At 39.5% G+C, this 14,318-nt stretch overlaps 1 protein-coding gene across 2 annotated transcripts in view; it reads left to right on the top strand.

Moving 5' to 3' along the window:
- LOC111055383 (enhancer of mRNA-decapping protein 4) overlaps positions 1–14,318 on the top strand; it is a 113,130-nt gene that overhangs the window by 83,037 nt on the left and 15,775 nt on the right. The gene's annotated exons all lie outside the window — the stretch shown is intronic.

The raw sequence follows: 14,318 nt of genomic DNA, 5'->3' as shown, positions 1-14,318 counted from the left end.
CTTTAGTGATGGTGCAAGAATTGAATAATAACAGTAACCTATTATAAAATAAAGTGAAAGCCTTAGAAGCATTATTCCTAAAGCCTTAGAAGCTAACATGTTCAACTCTATCATTATCAGGAGCATTACCTTCTGGTCCAGCGCAATCATCACAAACAAGCGAGATTGAACCCATTACTATTTCATGATCAGTAATAGAAGAGCTGTAAATAGCCGGTCTCCAAACAAAGGATTGACTCTTAACAAAAAGGTGGTCCAAACAAGGCTTACGAATAGAGGAGTATCTTGTACAACCCTGAAGGTATTCCACAAAACCATGCTCTGACAATAAATCTAAATATTTATGACCTGTAATGGACATATTACTCTCAGAAATGAAATATTCGTGTCTCCTATTAAGATTCTATTCCTGTTTGATCTGGTTTGATCCAGGAATAGCTCTAGGCTATCTACAAAATCATTTGGATCAGTATTGTTAGGAGACCTGTACATCGCTGTGCAGTAAAAATGATTATTTTCATAAGTTATAACAAAATTTAAGACATCTGTATTCTCAATATCAGTATTAAGGACATTGAAAGGAATATGTACAACTCACCTTCAATTACTGATTTTGACAGATTGTTGATATAGATTAGGAATAGCAGTGGCCCAAGGGTGCTTCCCTGGACTACCCCATACTCAACATTCTCTTTATTACTATTTTTTCACCATTTATGCATACTGATTGCTGTCGATTGTGAAAGTAACTCTTAAACCATCAGAGAGAGATACTTTTTATCCCCAATGATTCAAGTTTTTTATTATAATTCTCCTGTCAACTGTACAAAGGCTTATGCCAAGTCCAAAAAGGTTATCAGCACTTTTCTTCTTGATTTAATACTACTTGAGATAGCCCTAGACATATTGTAAAGAGTATCAGATGTATTTTTGGACTTTTGAAAACCATACTGTGAGTTGGAGATGAGATTGTACTCGTTTGAATACTTAGTTGTATTTTTATACACTTTTCGATTATTTTAGATAATGTTGCCAACAAAAAAATAGGTCTGTAATTGGAGAATATGCCTTTGGGACCTGATTTATAAATAGGTATTACTCTGACTGTTTTGAGAGCGCAAGGAAAGTGTCCAACCAGAATGCTTAAATTGACTATATGTAGGATAGGATGTATTAATAATATGTCAATATTGTTTTTAATCACTCTAGACCGGTTGCAGTTGAAATTAAGAGTCTACAGCATGTTCATCATCTCTCACTACTGGTGCATCCTGGGTTATTATAAAATTTGCTAGGTTTGTCCCAACTGTGGCAAAATATCGATTAAATTGGTTGGCAATTTCTTTAGTTTTTTGAGAGTCGATGACTAGCTCTGCTATAAACAAAAATTGACATGTAGCAGAGCTACATATAGCTCTGCTACATAAAATTAGCATTAAATCTATTTATAGCAGAGCTATATGTAGCTGACAGAGCTATATGTAGCTCAAATTTTTTATAGTTCTGCTATATAGCAGAGCTATTCAGCTCTCCAGCTACATAGTGTAAACGTAGCTTTAAGCTAGGTTTACACTATGTAGCAGAGCTATAGCTACATGTTCAAAAAGTGACTGGAGATTTGCTATACAGCCCGGCTTTTAAGCCTATTTTCTCAACTATATAGCAGAAAATGAGCTATCCAAAATTTTCGGTAAACATCAAAGAGAATCTGAACTAGATGTAGCTGCTCTGTCCTTGAAGGAAGGATGCTGCAGCTGTTTACTGCTGTTTGCAGCTGTTTAGTGCCTGCTGGGTTTACACCAGATATACTGTACTCATTTTTTGTCAGTGCTAGTAGGAGTAGGTTACTGCACATTGCGAGCATTTCTTTTTGATTTATATATTATTGTGAAATGATGGAGAGCGAATTTGACTGGAATAGAGACAAAATTAACCAATATCTTCTTTCTCTTCTCTGTTCTGAAAATATCACAGTAGCTGCGGCGAAAGCCGCGGCCAAACCTTCTTCTTCGGCATCTGGCTGGGAACTGAGCAGTGAATAGGCCTACTGGTTTATTCGAAACTATATGTAGCTCTGCTACATGTAATGGCATCAAAGTTAATTACAGCAGAGCCATACAGTGGCGAAAAGAGGGGGGGGGTTTGGTGGTTCAACCCCCCATTGATAGGCAAAAATCGTATTTTGCTTATTAAAATCTGCACATTATTTACGTAAACGTAATTGCAACGTTAGTGCGTTTTTGCTAGATTTCATCTTTAGCGGAGATCGGTTATAAACTTAACTATGATATCTGTCTTTATATTTGCCTGGTTCAGTGTCTGAAGGTGATATTATGGTGGGGGTTTGGTGGGGGTCAGGATGGTGCTGTGAGTGAAGCAAAGCGATTGAGTGCGTGAGTGGACAGCCGCTTCGAAACACATTTTAGAGTTGATTTTTTTTCCTTTTATTGATCATTTTTCAAATAAGATGAACTCTCGTTTTCTGAACCATGACAAAATCCAAGCTTGCTTAATCTGCTTGATGTCACAAGGAGATCTCCCCCTAACAGAAGCAGATGAAGAACACATGAGAATTCTTGTTAAAATATATATACTGATGTATTCAGTATTGAATAAATTCAAAGTGTTATCCCTCATGGGCCATTAATGCCTGGCTAGCGGCGGAGAGGGGTGTCACTGACTCTGAAAGCGTGATTGTGGCCCCGAAGGACGGTGGGTTTTGCAGTTGTTAGTAGAGGCCGAGCAGGATGGCGGCGGCCCGCTTCCACGCACTCCTAGGGTCCTGGCCGTCACCGGGCGCGTAGGTCGTTTTGACCGGGCTGAGGTGTAGCAGATGCAGTCGCCACTCCTTGATGGGCGTCTTGAGAGGCGAGAGGGGGTGGGCTACCATTCGCTGCAGGTCTCGTATGTCGGCTGACAGGTCGTCGTCGCTGGCGGAGAGTCGCGCTGCAGCTGGGATCCTTGATGCCTCGGCAGGGGTTGGTCGGGTTAGGACGCCGATCGCCGTGCTCACTTCAGGAGGCGCCACAGGAGTCTCAAAGTCAGCGTTAGCCGCGCGACAATCGGTGCTGCGCCTTAGCTGAGGTGTCGTGTTAGCCGCTCCAGTAGGCGCCACATGAGTCTCAAAGTCAGCGTTAGCCGCAAGACAATCCCTGTGGCTAGCTGTGGCAGTCTCAAAGTCAGCGTTAGCCGCGAGACAATCCCTGTGGCTAGCTGTGGCAGTCTCAAAGTCAGCGTTAGCCGCGAGACAATCCCTGTGGCTAGCTGTGGCAGTCTCAAAGTCAGCGTTAGCCGCGAGACAATCCCTGTGGCTAGCTGTGGCAGTCTCAAAGTCAGCGTTAGCCGCGAGACAATCCCTGTGGCTAGCTGTGGCAGTCTCAAAGTCAGCGTTAGCCGCGAGACAATCCCTATGGCTAGCTGTTGCAGTCTCAAAGTCAGCGTTAGTCGCGATTCAATCCCTGTGGCTAGCTGTGGCAGTCTCAAAGTCAGCGTTAGCCGCGAGACAATCGGTGCTGCGCCTTAGCTGGAGCTTGGAGAGCGTTGTCCGTGCCGGCCGCCGTTCCCCCATCCGCAACCAGCGTCGGATCTTGAATTGAATTGAATTGAATTTATTTCAGCAAGATTTACACAATTTACAATAATATTTCAACAGAGCAAATACACAACTTGAGACATGTAATACAAATAATACTATTAATACCTTATCCTATTCTTCCCTATCATATATATCTATATTATATTTATGATAATAATATTCCAAGTTTAATCCAGTTCAACAATGTTTTAGCATATTTTATTGTGGTATAACTTATCTTATTGCACCTATCCCAAGTGGATTCACTTTATTTAATGAAATATAAGAGCCCACATAGACCTTTTTGGCCTGTTCGTGGGTCAATGAGTCCAGTACTGTGTGATGAAAGTAAACATTTTTTTCCTGATTGAACTTGAGAGAAATAAGTTTTTTTCAATTTCATAATCGCACACACATACACACCACATACACACACATACACCACAGACACGTTGGTCATCATAAGGTGAACCGCTAGGCAAAAAGATATATTGATTGGGACAAAGAGAATATCCAAACATTAGAAGTAACCAATATCCTATTGATAAATAGATTGAAGTAGCCGTTCACATTGATCTTCATTCAGCGTTTTTATTCAATTTGTAATTATTGATTTATATTTTGAGAAACTACATGCGCCCGGCTGACTTATCTTCTTCCCCAACTGCCGCTGACAGCTCCTGGATGGCTTCCTGTTGGGCATCGGCTGGACGTGGTCGTGAAATGAGTAGGCAGGGTTCCCGGCAGGACTCGCTGTGGCTCCCTTGGTTCGGTCAAGCTGGTGGCTGGGTGGTGACTGACTCTGAGTGCTAGTTACTACGCTACTAGTGGAACATGTTAGGGTGAGTCATTTGCACCCTGATTCGGCAGTATCTTGAGCTATGTAGCTCTATGACTGCTCAACGTAATAACAGTGCTGAAGTTGGGGGGTTGGGGGTTCCTGATATACCTTTAGTAGAACTTGGCAATTTTTTTTCTATTATTTTTTTTCATAGTTAAAATTTTATTATTTTTTCATTTCTATGTAATTCTATTTTTTTCTAATTTGATACTGATTTAATAATTTCGAATTTTTTTTTTTTTTGCCAAGTCTACTTTTTGGGAGAAGTGGAAATGGAGAAGAGTTCTCTCCTAGGGAATTTTAGTACTGTGATCAGTGGCTGGCTGACTATCAGATGTTGGCACCTTCACTGCCCAACTGCTAACTGTCAATCAGGCCACCATTGTTGAAATGGGAGTGGCTTGTGGGTCTGAGCTGGTCGTGGTATTTCGTACATCTGCCCAATTGATGTACGTCACGAGATAGAAGCTGTATCATGAAGCTTTCGAGATGTGAGCTGAATGAAGTTGAGTAATTGCGGGGTATTGGCATATTCATAGATTAACCTGTTATTCACAATGTAGTGAAAGTTGCAGATGGTTCTGATGAGTCTGTTTTGAAGGCCAAATAGACGTTTTCTATTGGTCTTTAATAGACATGGGAACCAGACTGGGGCGGCATAGGTTAGGTATGCCCTGATGATGGCTGTGAATATGAGCAGCCGAAATTTCAGGGGGAGAGAAGAGGCGACAAGAAGGGGGAATAGTTGTACAAACAGTGTTGTCTGAAAGTGAGTGTTTTGTCCAGAGTTACACCTAGGTACGTGACGGTATTGGGACCATGGCAGGGCGTGGCCATGGATTTTGAGAGTGGGAGGAAGTTTAGCTTTTCGGGAAAAGGCGACAACCACACATTTAGTTGGATTAATCTCTCTACCTTCCAGGATGAACACCAGGATGTAAGTAGGTTTAACTGCTCTTGAACATTCCTGGTCGCCCTATTCAGTTCATGCTGCTCGAGTGGAATGTGGTGTCATCAGCATATAGACTTGTTTGGACTGAAGGTAGAGATGGCATGTCAAATCATATAAAATTTATTCATCAAAAACAATTACATTACAAATCAGAGTACTATAACAATCAATACAATTAAAACAATGAAGTTTTATGCATTGAATAATTTCTTAATAGGCAAATATAATTCAATGAATAAATAAATATACACCCCACTATAAATTATATGTGTTGGGGTATAAGTTATTAGTTGCTTGTTGCGTGTTATAATTACTATTTACAAACTTCATTCACTGATATGGGATTAAAGTTTTTTTTAATGAAATTAGTAAAAATTTTAATACAAACAAAATTATGAAATTAGTAGATAAATATTAACGTTCTATTAAGGATAATAATAAGAAAGTTAATTTTTGGAAAAATGAAAACCAGTAAAGGAAAAGAATGAAGAATAAATAGTTTCCAATATCAACCAACCAGGAAAATAAACTTTTCTTGAACCTGTGTCTATTGAATTATTCCCCAATGTAACTTGGTATTGAATTGTAAATTTTTGGTCCCAAATATATGTAGTTTCTTTGCCCGAATGTAGTGTTCATCCTTGGTACTATTAAATTCGTGTTTCTCTGCCTTGTTTGATGGTTATGATCTGCCAGTCTTTTGTGTTCGTTGTTTCTCCTCATTCGCGTGATGATAGCCTGGATGTAGTGTTGTCTTACACTCAGTACTTTACTGTCCTTGAAAAGAATGTTCGTGGGGAATTGATTCTCCTTGAAGCCTATTATTTTTAGTATTCGTTTTTGAAGTTTATAGAGAGGTTCAACATGTATAAAATTCGTAGCTCCCCAGATAATTATGACGTATCTTAAAATTGATTGCACTAAAGAAAAATAAACAGTTTTAAATGTATCATAGTTGAGGATTTTACGGAGTTGATAGAATTTATAGAGAAGCTTCCTGATCCGGGTAATTGATAGATTAATGTGCTTGTCCCATTTACATTTGTTGTCCACTATTGTTCCTAAATATTTTATTTCATTGACTTGTTGAATTGAAGGGCAATCACACGGGTTGTTGGTGCTTCCACAGTGATGTAGAATTATTGAAGAATCCGGTGGTCTCGTCCGTTCTGTCAGAGAAAAGGCTTAAAATTTCGTTTTTGTTGCATTTACTGTAAGCAAATTTTCTCTCAACCATTTATCGACTTTCATCAATATTCTTCCTGTACCAGATTAAAAACTTCCTCCCAGGTGTTTCGTTCAAATAGTATACACGTATCATCAGCAAAAGCTATGACTCTCCCTCTTAGGCACAGGAAGAATATTGATGAAAGTCGATAAATGGTTGAGAGAAAATTTGCTTACAGTAAATGCAACAAAAACGAAATTTTAAGCCTTTTCTCTGACAGAACGGACGAGACCACCGGATTCTTCAATAATTCTACATCACTGTGGAAGCACCAACAACCCGTGTGATTGCCCTTCAATTTTGGTAGAGAGTTAGTGGGGAGGATATTTTTAATATTCTTTCCGAAGAATGGACATTGATATGTCCAAAGCTCCGCCAATTTATGTAGATGCATAACAATATAATTATCCATAGTTATTATATTACAAATTACTTTTTCATATCATATACTTTCAATAATTATTTTCTTAGTCTATATTATGTAAATTCATCTATAATTTTGCTGTATTGTAAGCTATTGTATATAAGTGTATAAGCCAATATATATTGTAATCTACATAAATAAAGTACTCAATCAATCAATCAATCAATCTTAATTGAACATAGCTCATTTGCATATGCCAAATAAAGAATTGGCCCAAGAACTGTTCCTTGGGGAATCCCAAACTTCATCGTTTCCTCTGAACTGAGATGTTCTTCAACCTTGACTTTCTGACGCCGGTCACAGAGGTATGATCTAAACCATTCTAGAGGAACTCCTCTAATTCCCATGGCTTCAAACTAATTCTTCAGCAGCAAACTGTGATTAACAGTGTCAAAAGCTTTTGCTAGGTCCAGGAACACTGCTGCACATTTTTCGTTATTTTCTAGCTTATCTGTGACAAAATTTGACAATTCTAATACCGCATCTTCTGTACTCCTCCCCTCACGAAAGTCAAAGTGATTCCTAGATAGTAAGTTGTTTTTTTTTCATGTAATTCACAAGACGTTTCTTTACCAGTTTTTCCAAAATCTTAGAAATATTGCTTATAAGTGAAATAGGCCTGTAATTGGTGGCATTTGTTTTGTCGCCTCCTTTATGTAATGGTCTAACACATGTCTCTTTCATAGCTTTTGGAAAAATTCCTTTCGACAGACTTAAATTAAATATGTGAATTAATGGTCTTACAATTACATTTTTAATCGACTTCAATGTTCTATTATTGATTCCATCAAGTCTTGGAGCAATGTCATTTCGCAAACTACTAATAGCTTCAAGAAGCTCATCTTCAGTTACTGGGTGAAAGTAGATGGAGTGTAGAGTTCTTGTAACAGGTTTATATTGTGATATGATTTTTTGGTCTAGTGGTTCTCTCAAGGAATTTATTATTGTCTCCGCCATTTCTTCACCTACATTTGTGAAAAAGTTATTCATGTGGTTGAGCACAGTTTCTGGATTTTCCTTTAGATTGAAAATCCTATCATCTATTTTAATAGCATTCAATTTCATTTTTGTTTTTGATTTAGAGTCAGTAGCATCTCTGATTACTTTCCACATTTTTTTATTATCCTTTCCAGCTATCCTTTTACTTCTTCTGACGCCGATGCTGCTTGATATTATTTTGTATATGTTGTCTCAGAGTTGATAAGAAGGTGTCATAAGATGTATCTGGATTATTATCTTCTAAAACATGAATCCACTCCTCATTCAGTAGTTCATTCTTCAAGCTATCAATGTCTATTTTCTCGTTTATTTCATGTGTTCCAGTTTCACTTGCACTATATCTCGAAATATGTTGCACTCCTAGAATGGTGTTGAAGTGATCGGTTATGGTTGATTTATAAATGATTGGAAAAATATCTCTGGAGTTGGCAGCAATGTGATCTATGCATGAAACAGTCTCTGTTGTAGATCTGGTTGCTTACTTAATGCAGAGTCTGAGCCCATGCTCGCTTAGAAGATCGCAGTAGTCATTCAATTGATGATGTGGCCGAATTTGAAGGGTGTTAATATTCATGTCTCCTGCACATATGACTTGTTGTCCTCTTAATTCATTCAGGATCGATTCTAAGTCACTCAGGAAATCTGAAATATCATTAAAGGACGGTGATCTGTATATTGCAAGGATGTTCCACTTTTTGTCTGCTGCATCCAACCGAATATGTAGGACATTTGCCAGGTTAATCATATCCTCGAATGGACTGGAGTACAAATTCAGTCCTAATCCAGCATTCGGTTAGAATAATAACACCAAGAGAAAAATTAATGTCGCACAATTTAATCATCAGCTCATCAAAATTCTTTCTGATACTCCTTATATTGAGACAGAAGATGCTCAAATCACAAGAACTCAATGCTGCACAAAGTTGTTGACTTTGTCAATGTCGTTGATGAAGAAGGAGTAGAGGATAGGTCCAAGCACAGATCCTTGGGGGACACCTGCTGTTACTGGGGTGAGAGCTGAAGAGTTTACTGAAGATGGGGTGCGAGTATGGGCTTCAAAATACCTGTTAGTAAGGTATGACTTGAAGAGTCTTATTGTTGAAGGTGGAAAGACAGATGAAAGTTTATAGAGTAGTCCATCCAGCCACACAGTGTTGAAGGCTGCTTTGAAGTCTATAAAGACTGCAGCCACGTGCTCTTTCTTGCTGAAAGAGTCTGATAACTGAGAGCAGAATTTCATTGGTTGCAGTGTTGTTGAACAACCTGCACGAAATCCAAACTGCTCTGGCCTTATCACACTATCTAGTGTATCTCTTATATGTTTCTCCAGAAACATTTTCTCAAAGAGCTTTGAGAAAAAGCAGGGTATGGAGATTCGTCTGTAGCTGGATGGTAGGGTGGAGCGTTTTCCTGGCTTTAGGAGCAGGAATAATTTGCTCTTTTTCCATTGTGTTGGGAAAGTGTTGGGTGTTCAGAATGGAATTGAAAATTACAAGCAGGTGTTGGGCTAGCTCTGGAGGCGCATTTAAGATGGCCTTCCCAGAAATACCATCAAGACCTGGGGCCTTTTTTTGGATTGGTATTTTTAAGTGCATTTGTTATATCTCCCATTGTAAAAGGTAAGAGATTATTTGGGATGGGGTCTTGCACTGTTACTAAAACACTGTCGACTATTTTACTAAAGTGGGAGTCGAGCTCTTGACTATGAGGGACGGGTGGATTTGAGAAGTGAAGTTTTAGGTGAGAGGCAAACTCATCCACTATCTCTTGGTCTGAGAAGATTAGCCCGTTTGGGCCCTCAAGTGGAGAGTTTGGGGGTTGTTCCTGAGAAGTTTTCGGGTAGCTTGCCAGGCTGAGTTGGGTGGCAAAGAGGTGAGATATTATTCCCAGGATTGGAGGTGATGTAGTTTAAGTAGTTGAGAGCATTTGTTTGATGCTCTATTAAACGCATATTTGTCAGCAGGAGCTCGTGTTATCTGCCAACATTTGCGAGTGCTACGACGCTCACTGATAGCCACTTGAGTATTTCAGTAGGAAGTAGTGAGCGTCGTTGGGGTGAGGCTAAGGAAGTGTTATCAGCTAGTGCTGTTTTTATTACTTCCGTGATATTTGCTGTATGATCTTCCTAGTGCTGTTTTTATTACTTCCGTGATATTTGCTGTATGAGCTTCCAAGTCGACAGTGTTCGAATGTGTGCTTGGTAGGATGTGAATAGAGTTTGACACACTTTCATGATACTTCACTGTAAGGCGATGTGGAGGTGGTCTTGCAATGTAGTCGGGATTCACAAGAGTGAACAACACTGGCAGGTGATCTAAAGACAGGTCCACGACCACCTCAACCAGGGAGGTCTTTGTAAGTCCCACTGACAATGCATAGTCCAATATTTCAGGGTGAGCAGCTTGATTGCACATACTGGTATGGATGGGAGTGTGTGTACACAGAACGAGTGTCTTCTGTATATTAGAAGGGCTACACCACCATGTGTCTGATTGAGCTCATTAGGGGGGCGGTCGTAGCGTAGGCAGTGATATGAGGGGAATTTAATTGTCATAGTAGTTGGCATTTGTGTTTCCTGAATTAGAGCCACGTCTATATTCAGGTCACTAAGAAAGTGACGAAAGTTCGTCTATTTTGTGTCTTAGACCATCTGCATTGAATGAAATAATTTTGAAATTATTCATTTCAGTTCAACAGAGAGGAGAGTGCACTGATAAGAATAGCAATGGCTTCACCAATGTTCAAGGCATTGATGAGACGTGGTAGGGTACTTACCACCCATTGTACGAATTTTTCAGAGCTTAGAAAGCTCAGTAGACCTCCCTGTCCCTGTTGTGATTGTGAGGAGGAAGCTTGTGAACTTCCCGAGTTTGACTCCACTGAAGGTGGTGTCTTCGTTTGGGAATGGAGAGAGGGGAAGTCCTCACGAATATTAATTATGGGTGAGGAGGGAACCCTTTCCACTGGGACTGGTGGAAATTTGTTCTTCACTATTACTGGTCGTTCTTTTAGAAAAAAAATTGTAACTTTGTGACGGGGAGGGGGTGGGGGACTCTGACTGTTCCCTGCAGCCCCCTGAACGGCCGCCGAGTAGGAAAGTGAGGCAGGATCAGCCATTCTCGCCTCTCACGGCCGCCGTTCCGCGACTGGAGGCTGCATGGGAGTCGACTGTTTTGTGACAGTCAATTTCTTGGCTGGCAGCCTGTTTAGTTGGGCTTGTTGTGTTGGACACCCTCTGTAGTTGGCTGTGTGAGCTCCTTGACAGTTCACACTACAGCAGCCTTTTCTGATTGAAGATTTCTCTTACAATCACTTGCTTTATGGTTTTCACCACACTTCACACAACGTGGTGTGTGGAAGCAATTCACAGAACTATGGCCATATCTCTGGCAATTGAAGCATTAAGGTATGCTCGGTTTGGGTTTGTAAGGTTCAACTTGAACCTTGATGCAGAACAGGCTGCTAAGAGAGTAGATGTTTTTTCAAATCTCCCTCTTTTTCAGTTTAATTATGAATAGACTATAAGGCCTCCCACGACTGCTAATAGGTGTAATATTTGATACATTAAACCCAGCTTCCTTGAGAGTTACAGCCAGGTCTGCTGGGTTATGTGATCAGTGAAGGCCACGAAGAACTACCTTCAATTCTGAGTCACGTTCATAACTGAAGGTGTGAAACTCTATCTCTTCTCTCTGAAGGAGATATTTGAAATCCTCCTCAGAGGACGTTTTCAGAGAATAGTTATTACCTTTCAAGGTAATAAGTATTTCTGATTTCAGATGCTGCTTCAACTCTGCAGCAAGAACCGACCAGTTTTTAGGGGCCCTAAAAACAAGTGGTGGGAAAAAGCGCGTGGGCGCACTGTTATTACTCTTAGAATTAGAGGTGGAATCTTGACTTACCCTTCTTCTTCTCTTGTTGGTGTGGAGAGTGAAGCCCTCGTCGCCCTGGGTGGCCTCGTCCATTGTCAGATGTATAGATATGTACTAGTCAGATATGTTTATTCCAAACTATACGTAGCTCTGCTACAAGTAATGGCATCAAAGTTAGTTATAGCAGAGCTACATATAGCTCTGCTACATAAAATTAGCGTTAAATCTACTTATAGCAGAGCTACATCTAGCAGAACTATATGTAGCTCAAATTTTATATAAGCAGATATAAGCTCTCCAGCTACATATTGTAAACTTAGCTTTATAATGAATATTAAAAATATGCAAGCCCTTGTGACTGACATTCAACATGACACCACTGCTGGCGTAAGCCGATACAGCAGTGTCACATTGTGCATGTAAATATAGCAGTGGAACTTCGTGTTCATATCTCTCATACTCCCTGGCCTTGTAGCATAATAGGGGTATTCACAATGTTGGAGTTAGCTGGCTAAGTAGAGCTATTCGCTAACTCCTGCTATTTGCTAAGTCATCTCTGCTGTGTTATCTCAATGCTATAGTAGTACGTTAAAGAAAAATTAGCAGACGAGATAGCAGATAGCGCAGGTTTGAGTCCGCTAACTCTGTTAAAACGGCGGTCATATTTGATTATAACCTTACTTTTTCGAACTAAAATTAAGGTTATAAACTTTGTATTACACAAATTATCTGCTTAGAGCGCTATTGCAGTTAGCTTATAGCAGTTGTTTTTAGATGGGGCGTTCACAATCCACAGTTAGCAAATAGCACTTGAGCTGACTAAAACAACATTGTAAATACCCCTAATATACTAATATCTGAGTTATTAAAAATCATATGATCTACTGATTATAAAACGCAATTTCAAGAAATACTATATTGAGTTTACCTATCATTATAAATAAAAATCGAGCCTCAAATATTGACATTGAATAACTTTTTCATATGTGCACCTTATTTGATGATTTTTTTCGGTTGTGTTCGTTAGGTTCAGGACCAGGTTTATGGCCTATCAAATTTATAATCCGACTGCAGATCTTTTTCCTACGGTCCTTCAAAATTGACATTATTTAATCCTTATGGGAGAAGATTTGTGAGCTGGCCACACACAGAAATAAAATCAGCTGTTATAATCATTGCGTCATCCAACAGCCGTCGGTCGATAGAAGACAATAGTATGTGTTGCTCTATAACCGCCCATTTATTTCATTCCAAACGCCCCGATTAAAACAAAATGAATATTCTGTGTGTAACCATCTAGCAGTGCGGCCACAGGTTAAAGATACACATGCGCTAGACATTGCTTTGTTTCGAATAATTTTGTGATGTCTTCGGTGTTTAGAATTAATTGATTTTTAGTAAATTATTTATTTTGCAGTTGGTAACTATCTATATAAATGAAATCGATTAAAATTGATGATTGGAATAATATGAATAATAGCATCTGCTATTCAAAACCGATAAGCAAGAAGCACCTGGATGCAAAATGCCTCATGTGTACATCAAGCTAAAGTTTGTCATGAGATGCATTAAACTATTTGGCGGTACGAAGTTCGCCGGGCCAGCTAGTTAAAAATAAAAAATCTGGTGTGGCGCACTCACACAACTTTCCTTGCCGTTATGGAAATTGATCACCTGACGCTAGTGTTCCCGCGCATCTCAATTCTACTATTCAAAGATTTGAGCCAGCTGGTGACAGGGCAATAACGCTGAAGACACACGAGGTGTGCTATCTCTTCATAGTGAATCATTTAATAGAATCAACAGTTCGCAATTGGATAGTCACATTTTCTCGAATTTCGAGCTTATTTTTAATTTTAGGTGAAAATGTTACTGAAGATTAGTTGTAGAGATTCTCATGCTGAATCTTTCCCAATCGAAATTTTTTGTTTAAATTGTATCTGAAGCCTGATAATTGAGAATCTAAAATCAAACTTTGCATAGATGGGGCGGAGCTCCTGAAATTTTTACAGATATGGGACTTGTGGCAGTTGATAGAGCTTAGCGATGACTATTTCAGGTATAACTTTAATCAAAATCGTTGGAGCCGTTTTCGAGAAAATCGCGAAAAACCCTGTTTTTGACAACATTTTAGCCGCCATCTTGAATCGCATTTGATCGAAATTGTTCGTGTTGGATCGTTATATTGTAAGGGCCTTACGTTCCAAATGTCAAGTCATTCCGTTAATTGGAGATGAGATATCGTGTACACAGACGCACATATACTCATACATACACACACACACACACACACACACACACACACACACACACACACACACACACACACACACACACAACACACACACACACATACAGACCAATACCCAAAAACCACTTTTTTGGACTCAGGGGACCTTGAAACGTATAGAAATTTAGAAATTTGGGT

The sequence above is a fragment of the Nilaparvata lugens genome, chromosome 3 (assembly GCF_014356525.2).
Source record: "Nilaparvata lugens isolate BPH chromosome 3, ASM1435652v1, whole genome shotgun sequence".
Lineage (NCBI taxonomy): Eukaryota > Metazoa > Arthropoda > Insecta > Hemiptera > Delphacidae > Nilaparvata > Nilaparvata lugens.
This window is presented reverse-complemented; position numbering and strand designations above follow the sequence as displayed.